The following is a 21,206-nucleotide window of genomic DNA, read 5'->3' as shown; positions in this document are numbered from 1 at the left end:
AGAGATGAAATGATAAAATACAGGCTTGTGTGTGGAGTTAGTAATGATGCAGTGAGGAAGATTTTGCTTTGAGACAGTGATTTAACTTTAAGCAAAGCCATAGAGATTTGTCAGATATGAGTTTACAGAAAAGCACATGAACATGTATACAAATGAAAAGAGCATGCCTGCAGGTTCTTCCAGCATGAATGTTGATAACATGCAGCAAGAGATTAAGAGATATAGGCCAAAGGGAGTGGCACTCACAATGAAATCTATGGTAAACCTCATAACCAGCTGTCGTAATTGTGGAGGCAGTCACGAAACCAAACGAGAGAAGTGCTTAGCTCTTGGTCAGCAATGCAACAGATGTAAAACGTGGAATCATTTCAGAAAGCTTTATAAATCTAAAGAGGCACATTATTTTATTAAGAGAGAGCATTCAATAAAGCAAGTTGATCAAATAGAAAGCTGCGAACCTACCTTGTATGTTGATGGTGTGCCTGTGCTTGATGAAAAGTTAATGCAGTAGATTTGTTGGCAAAGAATGAAGTATTTTGTACTGTTCTGGTTAATGGGAGACCTATAGAGCTCAAAGATGATACTGGATCAAAGTGTAATGTTATGTTTGCAGAAATGTTTACTAAAGTAAAAGCTGCTGAGAAACTTGATTTGGCAAATTGTAAAGTGTGACGCGTGTTGCTTATGGTGGTGAACAGATTCAGACTGAAGTCTCAGTAGTGCTTTCATGCTATTCTGCTGGGAACAGCCATGACACGTGCAGTCACTGTTAGGCCTCAAAGATAGTTTGATAATGGGACTGATTTCATTTAATAAAGAAGCCCACCATGTAAGCATGAGTAGCAATGCAGGTTTCACACAGGATATTTCTTCTGAATATGCTGATATTTGCAAAGATGACCTAGGCAAACTTCCAGCTGTGTACTCAATGAAGTCAGACCACGAGGTATGCCCAGTTGTCAGACCAGCATGGAAAGTTCCAGTAGCAATGCAGGACAGAGTAAAAGCAGAACTGGACAGAATGGTGCATTTAGGAGTAATTTGTTCAGTAGAAGAACCAACTGAATGGGCATCCTCCATGGTAGTACCTCATAAGAAAAGCTCAGATGACATTTGAATATGTATTGATCCAAGAGATTTAAACAAAGCACTCAAACGACCTCATCATCTAATGCAAACAATTGAAGAAGTTGCTGCTCTCATGACAAATGCCACTGTTTTGTCCGTCTTAGATGCAAAAAGTTCATTTTGGCAAATTTTGCTTGATCAAAAATCTTCCTTGATAACCACTTTCAGTAGATCATTTGGAAGGTACAGATTTTTGAGAATGACATTTGGAATAAATTCTGCCAGTGAAGTCTTCCAATGTGCGATGGACCAAATTTTTTCAGGCAACCCATCTGCTGTTGTAGTAGACGATATTCTTGGAGGAGACAATGAAGAACTCAAACATGATAGAAATCTCAGGAAAGTTCTAGGTCATGCTTGTGAGGTGAATCTTAAACTGAATTCTCAGAAATGTAAATTCGGGCTGAAAGAAGTTACTTATGTGAGTCATTTGTTTAATAGTTCAGGCTTATGACCAGATCCATCCAAGCAAGATGCAATTCTTGAGATGCCAGCCCCAGACAATGCCACATCTTTATGTTTTCTTGACATGGTCAACTATTTATGCAAGTTTGTTCCTGATTTGAGTGAGCTTAGCAGTGCTGCAACGAGAGCTGACACACAAAAATGTAACTTGGTCCTGGTTGGAACAGAAATTCCATTATGACAAAACCAGCAAACCTCTTGAACAATTAAAAGAAGGAGTGATAGTGAGGATGCAGACAGAAAAAGGTTTCATTCGATTAGGACTTGTGAAGCATCTATGTGAGGAACTGAGATCGTACATCATTGAGTCACAAGGAATGGAATTTAGGCAGTATCTGAAACATTTATTGCTGGTGTCTGAGCCAGTGTTACAGCATCTTGTCTGTAATGGAGAGTCTAATTTTCAGAGTATGCTATCAAATGTTCCTATTCCAGAGAACAATTCATCTTCTGTTCCTGTTCCTGAAAGTATCCCTGAAGTTCCTAATGAAGAGCATTCCCCAGTAACTGTTCTTGTTGCTAAACCCTGTACTGATGATTATATTACGAGGTCGGGTATCTCAAGACCCAATCCTAGATACATGGCAACCTGAATATTATTGTTATTGTTCATGTGTTTATATAATTTGCATGCATATCTGATTGTCATTTTTCGTTTGCATGACAACAATTATCAAAGCGGGAGGATGTAGATCACAGTATGTGTGTTGCACCTTTAAAGCCACTGTAGTTCATGGGCAAGTCTATATAATGCTGAGCACGTGCAAGCAGAGTGCCATTTTGTGTAAGTAGACAGGGTGGAAGGATGTATGTGTGTAGCAGTCAATCAGTTAGTTAGTTTAAGTTTTATGTTGCAGTCATCCATCCCGATGTGTTTGTGTGTAATAAACATTTTAAACAAACACCTAGGGCTCAAAATAGGAAAGAGGGTAAGAAGTAAGTGGTAGCTAGAGTTACCTTAGCAGAGCCTGTAAGGAATTTCTTTACTATATGAAGGGCCAAAGAAGCTGAAAAGTAAGGTGTGCAAAACAGTGGTATGCCAGTACTACTGTATGGTACAGAAATCTGGGTAGTAAAGGCAGAGCAGCTGAGAAAGCTAGAAGTGATTGAGATAAAGTGCCTGAGACAGGTGATAGGATGCACACTGTGGGACAGATGAAGAAATGTGGACATAAGAGCAGAAGCCAAAGTAGCTTCCAATTGCAGAAAAGATCTAAGAAAACATACTACTATGGTACGAGCACATGTGCAGAAAAGCAGAAGACAAAATAGTGAAAAAGATTTGGGACAGACAGGAAGAAGGCAAGAGGAACAAGGGCATCCAGCAAAGAGGTGAATGGAGTGTGTGAAAGAAGACCTGTGACAGTCAGGCATGAGTGTCAAAGAAGGCAGGAGGGGGACATTGAATAGAGAGAGAGAGATAACAGCAGTTTACACAACATTCCAACCCCATGTAGAAAATTGGAAAAAGAGGAGTTGATGATGATGGTGATGATGATGCAAGGGTACCTAGTTTTTAATGCATTTTCTGATGCTGTTGTGGATGTTTAAATCAAATTTAAGATTGTTATTAATTGCCATGCCAAATAATTTTGTATGTCAAGTAACTCACTCTTCAAGGAAATTTTGGGAAAAAGTAAAGTAATTTAGTTTTTTAGAGGGATTTAGTAGCAGGTGATTATCCTGTAGCCAACTTTCAACAGAGTTAAAGGCTTCTTGAGTAATTCTCTGAAGATGTATTAGGTTGTTGGAAATGCATATTAGGGTATAATCATCAGCATATTGTATGAGGGAAGCTTGCTGAGAGGATTTGTGTAGATTGCCAAGAATGGAGCCCTGTGTCATGCCAGTACTGACAGGAAGGAAGGGAGAAAAGGTAGAGAACCATTTAACAGGCTGGGATCTATCAGTTAAGGAGTTGTTAAACTATAAGAAAGTGGATTGTGCTAGACCAAGAGAAGACTGTTGACAGAAGAATTGTTAGTGACCGAATAGATCAAAAGCTTTAGAGATATCAAGGAATACAGAGAAAATGAGTTTCCCTTTGTCTCCAGATTTGTTAATAGTATCTGTGAAGGTTAATAAGGCTGTGGTAGTGCTATGGAAGGGTCTAAAACCATCCTGTGTGAGAGTCAGGAGCTTTTCCCTGAAGGATGTGTTTAAGTAGTTGTTGTTGAATGCAGTCCTCTGGACATTTTGGCAAAGCAGATAATAACACAATAGGTCTGAAATTGGTTATATCAGATGAGGTTCCTACTTTATGAAGGGGGATGATGAAGATTTTTTTTCCAAGGAGAGGGAACATAAAATTCCTCAAGAGAACTATTAATTAGGATTGACACAGATAGGCTGTGGAACTGGAAGCTAACTTAAGGTATTCTACTGACACAGGATAAGCTGTGGAACTGGAAGCTAACTTAAGGTATTCTACTGACACAGGATAGGCTGTGGAACTGGAAGCTAACTTAAGGTATTCTACTGACACAGGATAGGCTGTGGAACTGGAAGCTAACTTAAGGTATTCTACTGACACAGGATAGGCTGTGGAACTGGAAGATAACTTAAGGTATTCTACTGATACAGGATAGGCTGTGGAACTGGAAGCTAACTTAAGGTATTCTACTGACACAGGATAGGGTGTGGAACTGGAAGCTAACTTAAGGTATTCTACTGATACAGGATAGGCTGTGGAACTGGAAGCTAACTTAAGGTATTCTACTGATACAGGATAGGCTGTGGAACTGGAAGCTAACTTAAGGTATTCTGCTGGAGATTACCTGCTGAAGGAAAACAAAGTTTGAGTTTAAGGAGTAGCTTTGATGTAGGAGGTCTGGATGGGTTTCAGGGTGAAATGGGGTGTTTGTTGTCTGAGGAAAGGGCATGTCAACATGTTAGGTGGAAAACATTTAGTAAGGGCTTTAAAGGTTTCTATAAAACATGTGTTAAACTGAGCATCTATTTCACAGGGAGTGCTATTTTGTTCAGGATTAGAAATGTGGTTGTACCAGCATGGATTATATTATTAGTAGAAGAGCAGAATTTTTTAGGGTTGGAACACTGATTTTGTAAGGCGTTACTGTTGTAGATATTCTTGTCTGCATTAATCTGCCTTTTAGTATTGTTATGTAAATCTTTAAAGTGTTGTGGTTTCTGGAGAGATCTATGTTATAACCACTCTTTTCATGTCCTCTCTCTTTCATGCATTAGGTGACTGCTGTGAGTGAATAACCAAGGATTATGGTTATTCTTTACTCATTTTGTTCTAGTTCGAGCCAGACTGTTGAGGTTTTCAAGAAAAGTATATTAAATTTGTCAACAGCATCATCTTGTGAAATATTTTTTAGGATAGACCAGTTAAAGGAACTTAAATTCTATTAATTATATCAGGGTTAAAATTAGTGAGGTTACATGAAATTCTAAGTACGTGTTTGGCATGATGGGTACCGAGTCTGTTTGCATATACAGGGAGGTGGTCACTGAGAGGAGTCCGACAGGGTGTCACTGGAAACATACTCAGCAGAATCAGACATCAATATCCCGTCAAGACTTAAGCTACAGTTATTGGGATAGCTATAATATGTTGGGGAGAAAATGAGTTGAGTCAAGCCAAATAGGTTGAGGCTAGCTGATGGGTATTTTGTGGAGATAATCTGCCAATCAAAACTAACGTAACCTAGGATTATCTTTTCATCATCCGTTAGAACCACCCGCCCCATCCATTAGAACCATCCCCTACCCCAAGCACTTTAGAGATAAAACATTTCTTACTTAACAAAAGGACCTGTCTCTGGCATGACCCCACCTAATCCTCTACACCCCTCTATTACCAATATAGTATACAGGAATTAGTTTATCTTCCTATTCTCCAACACACCATTTTTTTTGTTCTAATCCCCACGAGTTAGGCTATTATTACCCATGTGACTATGTATATAATCTACTTCAACTATCTTTGTCTTTATTATCAACATGTTCTACCTTAATTTCTTCTCTTAGTTACATCTTACACTAACGCTATTCTCTATCTGTATTTCTTACTCTGCCTCTTTATCTAATACCAACATTGGTAAAAACAAAAAAAAGCATTGTAAACTACAGTACATTTGTCTTTCTTTCTGTAATTTTAAATATTTTGTGTATATATTACAAATGTTGTTCTGTATAATCTCTGGAGCTTTTCTCCTCTGGTCTCCACAGAAAATGGGCTTTTGGCTCAGTTGGACCAACCCAGTTAACAAATGTCAAATAAATAAATAAATTAGAAATTGTATGTGAGACCCACTTTAGGATGTTTTTCAAGGTTGTAGCATTATTGCCTGGGGGAATATAGAGTACTATAATATATAGTTGTTTATGGTTATTTAGTTTTACATGAGAGATGAAGAGTTTGGCATTATGGAATTTAGAAATGTTTATTTTAGGGTAGCATTTTGAGGTAGTCAGGATATAGTAAAGCTACACCAACACCAACACCTTATTTTTTTAGTTCTATCAGCCCTGATGATAATATAACCAGGAAGTGAAATTTCATAGTGAAGTATATTGGGTTTTAGCCATGTTTCAGTTTTAGAAAGAATATCTGGTTTATTATGGGAGATCCAGGCATGAAGTTTTGAAATTTTATTTTAGATGTTATGAATATTTAAGGAAATAAAAGTAAGGAGTTTGGGTGAGTTTGACTGATGAGGAGGCTTGATGTAAGGAAGGCACAGCAGGAAACAGCACATTAGAAGATCAATATCAGGGTGTGACCATTTCCAACCTCATAGAAAGTTAAAAGGTCTCCAGACTGCTTTGCTTTCATGAAGTATACAGAATAGCAGTTTTAAGCTCTGTTTGCAAAGGGCATCAAGAAAGTACTAAATTAAGGGAGCTGGATTTAAAAGTAACTATATGCTGTCCATTATATATCTGTTTTCATTGTTTGCATGAACTAGTTGACTTGATGGGAAAAACAAATTAAATATTTATTTTGGGGATAGGCAGTATCTTTACTGACCAGTATGGACTTATTAAACATGCTTCTGCTTTCATAGTGACTTCCCGCCCCTGGGCTATGGTTCTAGAGCCTTGTCCTTAGATTGTTGCAGTGCCTCCTATGCAGGCCTCTTTGTAGTTGAACTTTACTGACAGGCTGCCATGTCCTACATGGGAAACAATCTTCCAACTGGTATTTTCAGTTTATGTTATATTATCTCTGTCTAGAAAGTGCACTGGGGAGGAGAGGGCATAAGCAGGGATGGCAATCCTGGTGGTGATACAGGGGTGTGCATCCTATACATACAGAATACTCAGATATGTACTGAAAGATGTTCTCAACCATAATAGCCTTATGACATTGCACATTGGGCACTGGAGTAGGGAAAAGGGTAGGCCATATAAAAATCCCTATGGCCATGAGTATGGTGCTGCACAGGGATGCCTCATTCTCCTTTCAAGTAATAGGTGATTTTCAAATTAGGTCTGAGAGGGGGGTCATATTTGTCTTGTGGGACCCAAGACTGAGGAGAGGCACCAGAAGCATCCAATGGCCTGCTTAATAGGAGCTAAAAATAGTTTAAAAAATACCAGAACTATTTAATTCCATTTCCTGATGTCATCTGACCATTTAGAGCCAATGCTAGGTTATTAGGATTTACACTGTCTGACTGAAAATTTGTCTGCAGACATTTACTCTGTTAAATGTTAATCTGGCTTCAGTAAAAAGTATTCAAGAAATTCTGGATCTTTCTGCTGGGTGGACTTTAGTAAGTGTCTGTCAAAGTTGTTAGAGTTGTTTAAGTCTGTTGTTTAATGTGGTTTTAACAAATGTAGAATTTTGTTACAAAACTTCATGGTTTCAGAAACAAGCTTTAAAATTAAAAATTTTCTTGCACAGGTGGCTGAGACATTTACCAGTTTCAAATGGCATTCTAATAATACAAGCCACTACATGAATATCCAAGGTAGACAAAACAATTTTTTTTTCATTGTGAAACATTGCTAGTGATGATTTTGCAGTGCATGGAGCACTATAACTGCACATCATATTCAGGAAAAAGTACAACTTTATTAAGCACCTCAATGATGTAAGAAAAGTGCTTAACAAAGTTTTGTTATGTAGTTCTCAGTGCTATTAATCTCTAGGCTCATGCTGTATCATACAAGCATCCAGTCAGTGCCAACTACCACAGAACAGCAGTGAGAAGCTAAAATAGCATTAAAAGCTGTTATACTGTACTGTCACAGACAAAACAGAAATGTTCCAGTAACAGCTTTTAAAGCTATTCCTTCATCCATTGGATACTTAGGTTTTGGTCACTTTCTGTGTGGTAGTGCTAAGTGTTTCAAAGTAACAATATTTTTCCATAACTGTTAGTACATGAGTCATGAGTACTAAAACATGTTTTAGACAATAGCTGTGAAGAAATTCATCTCTCATGCTTGGCTTCACTCTGCTCTTGAGGTGAATGTCTTGAGAGCTATGTCTTGAAAACAAAGCTGAAGCTGGGTCAGGCCAAACAGTGAAGCTGGTCCAGGCACAAGCTGTTAGGAGACAATGAGGAACTGCTGATGATATATTACCAAGTATTTTATTTACTTTTAAATTTTTAAAGTTCAGAGCACTATAGAACTGAGAATGTTGTTAACATCTGAGGAAATGGGTAACAGCAGAAGGAAAGAAAATGTGTTTTGTCCTTTTTCTCTTCTCCCACCCATCTTCCACCTATACTAAGTTTCCAGAGTCACCCCTTTGATATGTTCTAGATCACTGTCTCTAGCGGGTTACTCCAGGCACCGTCAACTTCTCCATAAAAAGTAGTTTGTATAATTTGACCTCAGTCTTCATACTTCAAGCGACTATATTAATGCCTGTCCTTACTCCCACTCATGTGTACAGCAAACCTTCTGGCTTTTGGTAAGTTGTACATGTGGCAACCTCTCTTCAAGCAGTAGTTAATTTGATTTAGTAAATGTGTCCTCCTTGCAGAAGTCGAATGACAATCCTTATATAGTCTTAATCTATAAAGGCCCAGTTAAGATGGATGAGAGTTTGTTGTAAGCTCATTTTAAAAATTTCATATAAAAAAATCAGCAGCAACACATACATGAAGTCAAGTTATTCATTTTAGCTGTAACCAATCATTTTAACTGAAGTTAGTTTGATGTTTTTTTTCTGCTTCATCTTCTGTAATTGCTAAAATCTTTCTATTGTTAAAAAACAGTGATTCCATCTTAGGTTATTAACTATAATCTGATGCATCTTTTTCTGTCCTAGTCATGATATATTTGTAAGAAAGAAATCCACAATTAGTGCATATGCACCAATGAGGGGTAACAGACCTCCTTACTTCATTGAATTCAGAGTGTCTACACACATGCAGCAAAATAAGTATCATGTTGTAGCAGTGTTTGCATTAGTCCAGTGATGTGGTAAACTTCCTTGGCTGTGGCAAAAAATTGGCAGAATGCATTTGTAAAAAGGTATTTAAGAGTAGTGTTTCCATTAGTCCGGTGATGTGGTAAACTTCTGTAGCTGTGGCAAAAAAGTGGCAGAATGCATTTGTAAAGAGGTATTTAAGAGTAGTGTTTGCATTAGTCCAGTGATGTGGTAAACTTCCTTGGCTGTGGCAAAAAATTGGCAGAATGCATTTGTAAAGAGGTATTTAAGAGTAGTGTTTGCATTAGTCCAGTGATGTGGTAAGCTTTCTTGGCTGTGGCAAAAAATTGGCAGAATGCATTTGCAAAGAGGTATTTAAGTGTTTTTAACAATAATTTGCATATCAGGTTCATAAAACAAAATAGTGAAATACAAGGATAAAGGCAGGTTTCTTTTTGAGTATCATACCTGTTAAAAAGCTTTTAACTCTGTACCCGGAGCATACATTAAAAATAAAGGATGGAGAAATAGTCCTGGACAAAAATGGATATAGGATAAGTAATCCCAACATAGATAGTTGGAAAAATGATAAAATGCATCCAGATTACTGTAAGAGAAAGACATTCAATGCCCTGGTGATCTGATCACCAGAAATCACTACACATATCAAAGAAACCACTGATGGGTGACCATACAAACCGCAACCACAGAAAATATGATTAACACTAAAAGAGTTAAGAATTACTTTAAAATAAAACATTTTTGCAAGGGGGCAAGCCCCATACATCCCTCATACTCCATGATACGTATATATACTGACTCCAAAATCACACAGACATGAAAAAGGGGAATGTTTGCGAATATATGTCACTGCTTCTTTTCCATTCTCTGGGTCTGTGTGATTTCCAAATTAAAAAGCTAATGGGGGAACTGTGGTGCTTGGTGACTGGGAACTGAGATTACCAGCAGCACTCAACCACAGCATTCAGCAGACTGGACCGGGTTAATTGTCATTTACTGATCATCAGGTTTTTGATCAGTTGCCCCCTTCCTGACAAAAATAAATTGATCCTTAATGTGAAGCAAATTTCCACCCCATTGTTTTAAATTAGAACAGCAAGAACATAATTCTCCAAATGATACTGAAAAAATAAGTTGCAAACCCTAAAATATCATAATACACCTCTTTGTACTTAGTTTAACAATAATGAAACTGGTAGCTATGTAAACATAGTCTACACTGAAATGCCTCCAAATCTGACTTCACAAAAATAAAATTCTAATAATAGCATTTTGCATTTAAATTAAATATGGTGATACTAAACATTGCTTCTCATGGCCAAGCAGGTGCATGCTTAAAGCATTAAGTATTATTCCTTGCTTCTTCAACTAAATTGAAAAGTCTTGAGATCATATTCCAGTATCATCTGTATATCTCCATATGAAGTTTCATAAATAATCATAGAATAACAAAAATAATCAGGGAATTCGTGAATAATCATGGGATAACAAGAACAATCATGGAATGACAAAAGATAACCATGGAATTACAAGAATAACTATGGAATGACAAGGATAAATTTGGAATGACAAAAATAATTGTGGAATGACAAGAATAATCATAGAATAACAAGAATAATCATGAAATGACATGGATAAACATGGAATTTCAAATATATTAATGGAATGACAAGAATAATCATGGAATGACATGGATAAACATGGAATTTCAAATATATTAATGGAATGACAAGAATAATCATGGAATGAGTGCACTTTAATTAAAGAGCTGCCACTGCTAGAACCCTTCTCTTCCTTGAACTGCAAAGTACAGTTGTACATTGTAGGATTAAGACAAACACATTTCTTTGCATAGGAAACCCTTTTCATGTAGTTTTTTTTAACTCTGATGTTTCTACTGAAGATTTAATGTGTCATTTCTCTGTCACAAAGCCGTTTCCCTTATTATGCAAGCTCAGATGAGTCTACGAGGAGGGCTACCTTTTTATTGCTCTGGCTTTTTTTTTTTTCCTATTCCCTCTACAGCACCACATGTAAAAGGCTTAATGTCATTTTTTTTAATGTCTTCTCTTTACTGTTTATTTACTATATAGAGTTATTTGGAGTTGTCTTGGGACTTCTGTAATTTGTTTCCTTCTGTATTTGAAGCCTTTTTCCCAGTCTAACAGCTTCCGATTTTCTAAGCCCTCTTTGCACCTCTTTTCGAGTCTAGCTTCTTTTGACTTTCTAATACATGTAATCCACCAGCTGTGCAGCATGTCTTTGTGAAATCTAAAACCTTTACTTTCAGTCTTGTTCAAGCAATAAACTATTGATTTGTTTCAACTCTCACAATACACACTTCCCCTGTCTGTCATATCTGATCTGCAAGTAAGCTGTGCTAAAGAGCATATGATTTTGTAACTACCCTTTCTGTTCTGATGTTACTTGTCTAAGTTCCACCTTGGAAATGCTTGCGGTATGTTTGTGCAGTACTTCTTTAATTTCTGTGGTACAAATACAGTTGGTATGAGATAAACTAAGCTTGCTGTTAGCTGTGCCAGCATTCTGATTACATTTTGGGATAACCTGATTGTTTGACTTCTTAACCCATGTCCTTGGTCTACAAAGCACACTACAGCAGTGCTGCTCCATTCTACAGCATGACCACACTGTGCCTGTCTAGCTGCACTTAGTCTCTGGAATCACAGAGTCCCCCCTACTCTAGCTGATTTAAATTCCTCTTCAGCAATGATATTGCAGAGTCCGTCTAGTCTGTCTAATTTACTTTCCTCTTTAACAATGACGACTGTTTTTGATTGCCATTTTTCTTGCTCTATCTTTCTGGAACAGAATACACCCTGGTATACTTGTATCCATGTTTTAGTTTTCAGAGCACTGTGTCTGACACAAAGTATTTTCAAGCAGGCCCTTGGCTCTGGAGACCAAATGCTTTGGGTTTAGTCAAGCTATGAACATTTGAGCAGATTTCTTTCTTTCTTTTTTTTTTTTTTGTGCGCGCGCACGCGCGCACGTGTGTGTGTGTGTGTGTGTGTGTGTGTGTGTGTGTGTGTGTGTGTGTGTGTGTGTGTGTGTGTGTGTGTGTGTATGTGTGAACCCTTTCCAAAAATTCTTCTCCTTAGAAGGAATTTGTGCAGTTCACCAAAAGCAAAAACATTATTCTCAACAAGCTCACTGGAAATTCAATACCTATTAAAAAATCATTTTGCAGGGTCCCCTACATTCACCCACTCCACCACAACTCTAAATATGCAACTTTGAAGTTACCACACTTCAGGAGTAAGAGCATAATCCCTTACCCGTAAGATTCAGCTACTTCAGATTTAGTATTGTAGCAGTCTTCAGTATCACTGTGCTTGAGGTTCCTTTCTGTGATGCCACTACACGTAAATACATTTAAACAAACTTTTTGCTCTTCTTTGGAAATACATTTTGCTTTTAAGTTTTCCCCAGCGGATTTGGACCACCACTTCTGTTATTTCGCTTGGTTTATATTTTATACTTTATGCATTTGTATATTTTCCCCCTTTCTCTTGTTAATAATTTTGTTGGTGGGCTACAAAAACATCAGATTTTTAGAGTATATTTGATAAATACCTTTGCCTTTTGTTGTGTCCCGTCATTAAATTCACCCTAGTCTTCTAATTTCACCTTTCTAATCTACAGTGTATTTTTCTGTAATATTTTACTACACAAACACAAATAAGTGTGAGCAACATCAGGCTGTCTTATGCTTCAGTGTGGTTTGCCAGAAATATTCCTGTTTTTATTAAACTCAGACTGTACACACCTCTCATGGTACACCCTGATAAGTGTTACTGGTCACAGAACAAGAGCATCTGGAGATGCCCAAACATGTTTACCAAAACAAACAGGTTGCTTATTTATTCTAGCCTACATTTTTGCAGTTACAGATATACTTACTATTCTTCTGATCTAAATGCTCAAAATAAGTCGTGTGAGATTCGTTGGAACATTCCTTTACTCTCGCATTCCATTCTTGTGTTTTGCTTTCTGATGATTCAGCCTGGTAAATGGCTCATATCTACAGTGACATGGAATCTGAGACTGTCTCAGGTCACTGGAGTGCTGGCCATGTGGAAAGGACAGTGAGTGTCCAACAACTCCTGTCCTTCTTAGGGTGGGGGTGCTACCTTGCTGCAAGGGTGACTCCTGGCTGCAGCTGCATATCTCTTCTGTAACTGGCTACAGTAGTGGATGAATGTATATGACACTACATGGGCAGCTGCTTTTGTTATTACATGGCTTTAGTCCTCCAAAGGAAAGAATACCTTTCGGTCATCCAGGATTACAACCATCATCCAGGGTAAATCAAATCATCTAGTGGGCTGATATGGGATACAACAGCAGAAAAACACCAGGTGGCAGACAATGGTCAAGGGGACAAGAAATACAGTAAGTCAGTAAGCTGAATTAAAGACAAATTCTGCTTGTCTCCACAACACCATTCTTACTAGGCAGTATCTTCACAGCCCCAAAATCCATGTATCATAGATTACCCCTATGAGCTGTAACCAGTAGCTGCTACCCAGAGAATGAGTGGGCACTGTAAATTACTATGGCAGATAAAATGTAACAAGTTCTTCATAGTTATATCTAGAGAACACAAGTAAACAAGACTCTAGTCTATATCCACAGATGGTAAGTACAGAAATGTGTTGATTGATACCTGTCTCACACACAGCTTTAGCTGATTATATTTCATTACAATGAACACCACCATTAATCATGCAAATGCCAGTCATCCTACCTACTCCTTCCAAAGTCGAAGGAGCATTAAGGAGATACCCCATCTTTTCCACCATGACTAGCGCTCTGCTCACACACTGACTTATTTTTGTACCTGCCTCATCAGTGTTGCAAACAAATACATTACATATGCATGGCTGATCAGTGTTTCACAGCCTACATTATCTGTTGCTGAAAGCATTAGACTTGTACAACCTCTTCGCTCTTCGATCACCCATAATCAAAGTTTGAACAACTCTCCAATGAAATTCCACTTACTTTGACACATTGCTGAAACAGTCCTACTCAAATAAAGCTCTGTTGTATATATAAATCCTAATACTTCCACTGCAACCAGTTGATTCGGTTTCAGCTTGACACACACTGTCACACTGGACACGTTACTTAGTAATGTCAATATGACTGAGATGTTGCAGCGGTGAACTGTGGGTAAGCCTGCTGCTGCAAATATTCTTGGTCTGATTTCCACAGCCTCCAATGACTTGTGTACTATTCAGTAAGTCATTTAATTGTTCCAAGCTTTTTATTGTCATGGTCTTTAAGAGCAGATATTTGTGCCTAGAAAATGTTGCCTTGGTAACAGAAATAATAAAACAACCAGTCTTACTTTTTGAACTGTGGGCATTTTTCTCCATTATATTTCTTTAAGCTGCACATGTGTTACTTAAAACCATTATACAGTTCGGATGTTGGGTATGTTATTGTACTTATGCTAACTCCATGTCTTTCTTTCTTAAACCTGTTGTCATTACCTGGTTAACTGCTACCTTCCCTAAATAGCATGACTTTGTGTATAAAGCCTAATAAATCCTGTATCTGATTTTTACCTGTGCACTTCAATAGTTGCTTTAAACTTCTGCTTTTCTTTACCAATGAAAGAGGCCTCCAGAATTACAATGAAAGCAGCTGTATATATTTTAAACTTTTTTTAATTTATGGATTTTTTTTTTTTTTGCAAATCTTAAATAGTGTACATTTTGCATTTGATAACTGTACTTATTTTTCCATCTGTTTTATAAATAAACCTCAACTAATTTTTTAGTAACCTGCCATAGCTAGTAAAAAAAATCCACATGTGCATGCACACACACATACATATGTGTGCGTGTGTGTGTGTGTGTGTGTGTGTGTGTGTGTGTGTGTGTGTGTGTGTGTGTGTGTGTGTGTGTGTGTGTGTGTGTGTGTGTGTGTGTGTGTGTGTGTGTGTGTGTGTGTGTGTGTGTGTGTGTGTGTGTGTGTGTGTGTGTGTGTGTGTGTGTGTGTGTGTGTGTGTGTGTGTGTGTGTGTGTGTGTGTGTGTGTGTGTGTGCGTGTGTGTGTGTGTGTGTGTGTGTGTGTGTGTGTGTGTGTGTGTGTGTGTGTGTATTCAGGCATATGTATGTATTTATTCATAAACATTCCTAAAAACAGCAGCTGTCTACCTCATAGATATAAAACAGTAATAGCTTATCTTTTTTTCCTGACATTACATCGGTCTTAAGCACAGCAAAACAAATGTACATGCCAGTTAACATTTACACTCATTTTTACTCAACACTATCAGTTAACAAAGCAACAAGTGTGTAACATGGATACTTCTTCCCAACAAAAAAATATGTGATTCACACAAGACTTGAAATCTGTAACAAATGATCATTTAACTAGAAAAGATGCCAGACTTAAAAATGCACTCATGCTGCACGGTGTTCGACAAGTTGATGTTTGCTCCACTGTTGTCCTTGGTAAAATAATACACTAATTCATAGTAACATAATATGTTATTTTAGAGATTTGCACAATCAGAAATGTGCAAATAAATGCATGTTGCATGCATGTTTCATAAATCCACACTCTTACTTCTCTTTAAAGAAATACATATATGCGTACACTCAAACACACCCACAAAATCTGATGTTTTCATCAGATTTATGTTTTATATATATGTATCCGTGTGTGTGTGTGTGTGTGTGTGTGTGTGTGTGTGTGTGTGTGTGTGTGTAAAACTTAGTTATAAATGAAATGCTAACCTTTAGGTAGCCAGTGTCCATCAGGAAGCAGTGGTACACTTCTAGAGACTTCACACGATTATTGATTAGTAGAATAAAGCCTTCCATGTTCCTTACTCATTTCATTTTCAAAGTACTCATGCACTGTAGTTTCAGAGAATCTTTGCAGCCCACGCTGGTGTGGGAAGAGTTTTAATGGCCGTTGTCAGTAATATGGTTTGCTTGCTACAGCATCTGCACTACTGCAGCGCTGTGTGGGCGTAAAGAAATGACACGACTGGGTTTTAAACCAAGTCACAAGGAACATTTGCAAACACATGAAAAACAAAAAGAACTTGCACTATCAGGTAATGTTGTAATCTTTTCCTTTGTTTAGCTGAATACCAGTGATATTGCAAGAAAATCAATGCCTTCCCACCCTTTCCTTGGAGATGCCTTACAGGCATGTGTGGGAATTATTTGGGTAGGTTGTTCCTCATCTATTTAGTAAATGCTTGAATGAAGCTATTGCATTTCAAACTAGTTAAAAATATTTGTAGTCTAAATTTATAGAATTTTATATCCTCCACATTCTGTTCTTACTACTGAATACTCTGAAGTTTTTATTTCATTGAAAATGTTTCCTCAAAGAAGGGGGGATCAGAACCATTTAATACAGTGTGCTGCTCAAGAGATACTTACAGACTACTGTCAACAATGTTTTGACCCTGCAAGTAAACTTTGCTAAAAATGACTGGATGTATGTGTTCCTGAAGACACACAAGTAGTTAATATGGTAGAAATAGGGTGTTCCCTCACACAATTATCTCCACTACAACTGTTTTTCCCTTTTGTTTTTGTGTGTGTGTGTGTGTGTGTGTGTGTGTGTGTGTGTGTGTGTGTGTGTGTGTGTGTGTGTGTGTGTGTGTGTGTGTGTGTGTGTGTGTGTGTGTGTGTGTGTGTGTGTGTGTGTGTGTGTGTGTGTGTGTGTGTGTGTGTGTGTGTGTGTGTGTGTGTGTGTGTGTGTGTGTGTGTGTGTGTGTGTGTGTGTGTGTGTGTGTGTGTGTGTGTGTGTGTGTGTGTGTGTGTGTGTGTGTGTGTGTGTGTGTGTGTGTGTGTGTGTGTGTGTGTGTGTGTGTGTGTGTGTGTGTGTGTGTGTGTGTGTGTGTGTGTGTGTGTGTGTGTGTGTGTGTGTGTGTGTGTGTGTGTGTGTGTGTGTGTGTGTGTGTGTGTGTGTGTGTGTGTGTGTGTGTGTGTGTGTGTGTGTGTGTGTGTGTGCTCATGCACACGTGTGTACACGAGCTTATATGTAAGATATCCTGTCCTGACTCAAAACCTGTACTCTGCTAAGAGAGCATACGAAGGTTCATAATGCAGGATTTGAGAGATCCCAAACTGATATATTAAATGTTCCTTCATTTTTTCCTTCATGCTGTGGTATAGGCTGCCATTGCTTTTCACTTAGTGGTCCCTTTGCTGTGAGTATATTACTTTCATTCTTACCATCATCATCCCTTAACTGCCTACAAATGAGTCTGGACTCTGACTGGCCTGGCTGCTGCTCACTGTCCCTTGATTTTCCTCTGATGATGGGAACAGAGGCTCCCAGCATCACCAGATGGAGCACTTGGAAAAGGCTGGCTTACTGTATCGTTAATTATCCCTACAGCTACCTTCAAGAATAAACCTAAAGTTTGGAACTTAAAAACTCAAGTGCACCTGCTTGGGGAAAAAAAGATGGCCAGATGTGTCATCAGATACACCATGCTTACAGTTGGTATTTGTTCTCTTTCTTTTATTTTCTTGTTCAGACTCTAGTATTTCATTCTCAAGTGTCCATGTGTCTTGCTTTCCTGTGTTAGGAGCTGAAGTTGACATTCTTTATCAGTAAGTGTTTCTAACTGTTATAAGTTATAGTTAATGCTGTTTCTGCTCTGACTGAATTTTTTTATTCTTCTGAATTTGTAACATTCTAGGTTTCTCCATGCAGAGAGGAATGCTGATAAACAGTGAGGCTATGCAGTTTTCTAAATGCAATAACTAAAAAAGTAAAAAGTCACTGGACTTTAAGAAGCCATGCCCATGTAGCTAGTACAGTTGTATGTCCTTAGAGTAATTTGCATATTTCCCATGAGCATCCTTCATAGGAGGTTTATTTATTTTATTTATTTATTTATTTATCATTTGTTAACCGGGAAAGTCCGACTTGGAACAAAGCCAGTTTTCAGCGGAGGCCTGGGGACAAATGCTCCAGATGCATACACAGTGGAGAATCTGGCTTGCTGGGGCCTTTTTGGTGTTTTTGCCTACGCAGCTCTTCTGTGTGACCTTTCTTCTTGTTGCTTTAGAAATTATTTTCTGAAGCCTGATTTTTTATGATACCCACAAGACAACTTGGCACTGGCAAATTATCAAAATAGGAAACAACATATTTTTGTTGCCCTACCCTCCCACCCCAGTGAAGGGGTATAAATGGGGCTTCACCAGCCTCAAACTTATTTTTTTTCTCACTCAAACTGAAATCTCCAGCTACATCAACCTCTATTAAAATGTTACTTTTAACATGTGAAGGAGAGCTTCTCAGTTCTACAAGTATTATTACAATCCATGTCAGTAAATGAGTCTCACTATGTAAAAATATTCTCCATTGGAAACATCAGTCGTCCTTTGCTGCATTCACAAATGTATCACATGTATGCTGCTGAGAAAAAAACCTTTGCTCGCTTTCTCTCTGTCTTTCTCCCACATACACACACTCCGAATCTGCTAACAAGAAGCATTTGCCTGTTATAGTACAGTAATCCAAATATGTAGTTAACACCAATTTCTCTTTAATATTTTTAAATGAGTGACCCTGCAACAAGATAGAAGGGCAAGATGTACTTTCTCAGAGACAATAAACAAATCTGCATACAGCAGGACCAGCACACTTGGATGGGTGAGCATTAAAAATAATAGCATGAAATAGCAAACATGCAGCAGTAAAAGTTCATAAGGAAAACATGCAAACTAAACTATGTAGATCATAATGGGGTTCCAACAAAGCAGTACTCATTTTGAGGGAAGGTTCCGTCAGCTATTACACATAACAGGGAGCTCTTGCAATGATACTATCTGCTGACTTAACAGTATCCATTCGATAATTTTATTACATGCACAGAATACAAACAGCTTCATAGTTTCATACACTAATATTGTTTCGCATTTGAACAACTTTGTGGTAAAATTTCATATTTTAGACTGATATGATTTGAAGACTATCTTTTACAATTAGATATCTAGTCCTCTTAAAATAGCTCTGGTGACAAACAACAGTTTGTGTCTAAATTCTGTAGCCTGTGGGGAAAAAAGCCTCATATACCTTGCTTTTCCACTGCTGTATGAAGCTATGAAGCTAAAGCAACAAATATGATCTGCAAGCAAAAATAAAAAATATGTGGGAGATGCTCAGACACAAAGCAAAGCAAGGTAAAATCTTAGTGTGCATTTGAATATTTCATACCGCAGGCAGCATACTGGAGTAGGAAATTCCACAGTCAAAATTTTCCAGATATGGATTAAGACATTTATAGTTGCAAAACTGAATTGTTGCAACTATAGCAATGTAAAATATTTTGTGATATTTCATACAAAATACAGATTCCACCAAATGAAGTGAAACTTAAATGTGCTAAGCATAAGAAACACAAATACACTAAAACGGTTACAGCTGAATAGGTCGACATGCATTTGTGTGATGCATGTGATCTGCTGTAAGATGTGAAAGAAAAGACTGTTTTTGAGAATGCTAACTAGGGCAAGTTCCGGTTGCTTGGTAAAGGTTAAGTGATGGGGTAAGAAGTTTGTGTGCGAGAGTGTGTTTTAGGGTTAGGGTAAGGGTAATGTAAGGGGAATAGATTTTGTGTGTGTGTGTGTGTGTGTGTGTGTGTGTGTGTGTGTGTGTGTGTGTGTGTGTGTGTGTGTGTGTGTGTGTGTTTGTGTGTGTGTAAGTGTTTTAGAGTTAGGTTAAGGGGATAGTATGTGTGTGTGCGTGTGTGCGTGTGTGCGTGTGTGTGTGTGTGCGTGTGTGTGTGTGTGTGTGTGTGTGTGTGTGTGTGTGCCAATGTGAATGCTATGGGTTAGATGTAGTGTGCGTGGTGAGTGCCTGAGCTGTCTTGTACTGTTGTAGCCTTATAAAAAGGGCTTTTTTAAGATTAGTTGCATGTTAGGGTGAAGCCTGCCTCTGCCCCACCCTTAATCTGCAATTTACCTTATAAAAAGCCATTCCCATAACACTGTAACTATTCAGACAGATTTGAGATGAATGCGTGATAGGGTTATGGGGAGTATACCACAATGTAATGTGTGATGTACTGTGTGTCACTTCAATGTTTTGTCACTATAATGAATGCTTGATGTATTTTGGTCAATGTTTTTACGTTACTCATTAAATATTCCACCTATTAATTGTATAATTGTTAGGACATATTTCTGTAACTGCAGTCATACTTCTTCATGATTTGTCCGTCTGTTCTGACACTCTTTCCATTCTGCTATTTATTTATCAATATGCTTGTTTTTGTTTATTTCTTTACCATGGTAGTGCACTGACCTCACTGGACTGACATCAAGCACAATGTAGGTGAATGCAATCACGGTGGTAAGAATAAGGCAAGAGCATTCATTAATATTAGCAAATTCAATGTGTAAAAAAAATACAAGACTTTGTCTTATAAAACACTTTATAAATATAATATCATAAATATTAAGAGCAGCAGTCAACTTCTAGCATGAAGGAAAGAAAGAAAAATATTAATAATATGCTAGTTTACAACCTCAGGTCACATCAAGAATATAATAATTTCCACTGGCCCTATACATATCATATAATTCACTGGAATCTAAAAAGCAAAGGCCACAAACCCACCTTAATAAAAAAATGATAAGTAATCACTAAGTTCGTAGCATATAAGTGAAAAAAAAACAAAACGTGAATAATGAGACAGTCCCATTTAGTGGAAATTTTAGCTTTTCACTTCCTTATTATAGTTGTTAACAGCTAACATCAAGAGTGACAAAACAGCCCTTTCATTTTTAGGTCACCCCTCACTGAGACAAAAGGAAATCAAAGTAAAGATGTGTTTAGTTCGACCTTAACTAGCCAACTCTTACTACAAATGACATGAAAATATCACTTAAATGCTTGTAAATTGGCTCCATAACTTGAAAATCTGTCTTAAATACTTGCAAATTGGGTTCTCTACACTTGATCAACCAAGCACTAACCACTAAAGCTCAGCAAAGAATGTTCATAGTGAACAGTAACTCAGAACACATGTAGTTGTGCCTGGTACAATACAAGCAGATGACACAAATCAAATAAGCATTTCTTGCAGTTCCCCTCCCCCCAACTCTCTTATAATATTATTCTCACTCCAAGGTTTCTACACATTGGATAAAGAATGTTAAATGCCAGGCACTGTAAAATCTGTTTTGTTCTTTCTCCAAGAAACTATGAAA

At 37.7% G+C, this 21,206-nt stretch overlaps 1 protein-coding gene across 2 annotated transcripts in view; it reads right to left on the bottom strand.

Moving 5' to 3' along the window:
• The window catches only part of ZNF831 (zinc finger protein 831), a 1,505,884-nt gene extending 1,489,864 nt beyond the window's left edge, over positions 1–16,020 (bottom strand). For both annotated transcript variants that reach the window (XM_044089983.1, XM_044089982.1), the window contains exon 1: positions 15,750–16,020. The gene's annotated coding sequence lies outside the window, so the exon portion shown is untranslated. The remainder of the gene's footprint in view (positions 1–15,749) is intronic.
• Positions 16,021–21,206: the final 5,186 nt, after the last annotated feature.

Source organism: Protopterus annectens, chromosome 12.part0 (assembly GCF_019279795.1).
Source record: "Protopterus annectens isolate FY-2018-M chromosome 12.part0, PAN1.0, whole genome shotgun sequence".
Lineage (NCBI taxonomy): Eukaryota > Metazoa > Chordata > Ceratodontiformes > Protopteridae > Protopterus > Protopterus annectens.
Note: the sequence above shows the minus strand (reverse complement) of the source record. Positions and strands in the feature narration are given on the sequence as shown.